The 1,698-nt window shown below is 34.2% G+C and overlaps 1 long non-coding RNA gene across 1 annotated transcript; it reads left to right on the forward strand.

The window, feature by feature from the left end:
• The first annotated feature begins 1,199 nt into the window (after window positions 1–1,199).
• On the forward strand, window positions 1,200–1,584 carry LOC109592243 (uncharacterized). Its single transcript, XR_002190249.1, has 2 exons — window positions 1,200–1,326; window positions 1,365–1,584. It is a non-coding gene; the product is annotated as an uncharacterized LOC109592243 (long non-coding RNA).
• Window positions 1,585–1,698: the final 114 nt, after the last annotated feature.

A 1,698-nucleotide genomic window follows, 5' to 3' on the forward strand; every position in this document is an offset into this window, starting at 1 on the left:
CATGCTCAGTACTACAACCACATGTTGTAGCAGGATAGCAGCTGATATCTAGACATACATGTAGCATCTGAAGGGATGGACCTTCTTCCTCTAGAAGGAAGCAAAAGTGACATTTGGAAGCATCTTGGCTTTCCAGCAAGAGATGGGAAGTTCCTACAGCCTGTATATACATGCACTACTTCCTTTTGACTTTCATTATTAATAGTTATTACTATTATATTTGTTAACAAGAAAGCTATAATATCGTGATAGTTTCACTATCGGGATAGTAGTAGTAACAACTATTGTGATAGTGATTTGACTACTATCGCCCAGCTCTACCATTATTCGTTATTGTTTCCATAGGCATTATTTACCAGTTTGAGAACTTCACCGACTCAAAGATCATAGAGTCTAATTTTATATTATTATTATTATTACTATAATTTTTAATAATCAATAAGTGATTATATGATGTTTGTAAATAATAAACAATCTGTTTTATCTACATATACAGTCCTTTTAAAGTGGCTACAGTATTTATATACTGTAAACTTACAGTAAGATCAATAATCTTCATCAGTTCTATCATTTGATTGACAAAGACAGAGAGGGAAAGAGTAGAAAATGGAAGTGTACAAATTAATACTAAACAATTAAGCAATGAATGAATTGTGGTATCGAAATGAAAAAAGACACGTGACACCATCAGTATGATATTTCAGTGTTAATACTCTTGCATGACCACTCACAGCAATGATTAATGTATTTACAATTTTATACATTCTTGAAATAATTCAGTGAAAACTGAAAAGGGCAATAATAATGCAAGCAACTCAAGGAATAATATCAAAAAATAGAGTTTTAACAAAAATAGATACATGCATTTAGTAATTACTAGTCAGCAAACAAGGGGAGAAAGACATGCATTTTACAAATGGACAGCAGCAAACTCAGCAATTTTACTATCAAACTCTTGAGTCATTATTTCTTCTATTCAGGATATTATCTCTCTCTGTGGGCCTTCCTTCAACAGGGGCTGGAGCACTGCAGCATCTTTTACAGCAACAAATACACAATGTTGCAAGTATAACTAAAATTATAAATCCAACCAGACAACCAGCCTCTGCAATGCCCATAGGCGGCTGCAGGATTTTGCTTCAAGTAGGGCAGGGGTGTGGCACAAAAAGTGGGAGTGGCCACAAAAGTAGGTGTCTAACATAGATATTAGAGTACATAGGGATTGGAAACGGGCCGTAGCAACAGGAAAATGCTAGTTGATAGTACCGTAAATAATTTCTCTAAATACTCGTATGTAAAATTAAAAATGGCTGAAAGTTGAAGCAGGTAAGCAAGCTTCTCAGGTGATTTATTGTTGCATAAAGTCTTATTTTGTGCAGGTAACCCTTCAATAATGTTTAGAGACATTCTTCCTGTTTGCCCAAGCTGTCTGCTGTAGCAATGTATCTGCTTGCAGTTTAAATTCAGTGTTTTATGAATTAGCAATCATTATTGATCACATTTACTATATTTAGTTCTATTTTTTGTTTTGTACAACCTATTGAATAGAAATGGTGTTGGCGACCTCCGGTGTGTTCTAAGCAATACAATGGTGTGATAGCTAATGTCACAGACCCTTTGGTTTTTATGTTAAGGGTACAAAACAAACCTCTCAAACTAATCAGTAAATCTATTGTTACTAATCAGTAAATCTATTGT

The sequence above is a fragment of the Amphimedon queenslandica genome, unplaced genomic scaffold (assembly GCF_000090795.2).
Source record: "Amphimedon queenslandica unplaced genomic scaffold, v1.1 AMPQUscaffold_5869_Cont22169, whole genome shotgun sequence".
In the NCBI taxonomy this organism is placed as follows: Eukaryota; Metazoa; Porifera; class Demospongiae; order Haplosclerida; family Niphatidae; genus Amphimedon; species Amphimedon queenslandica.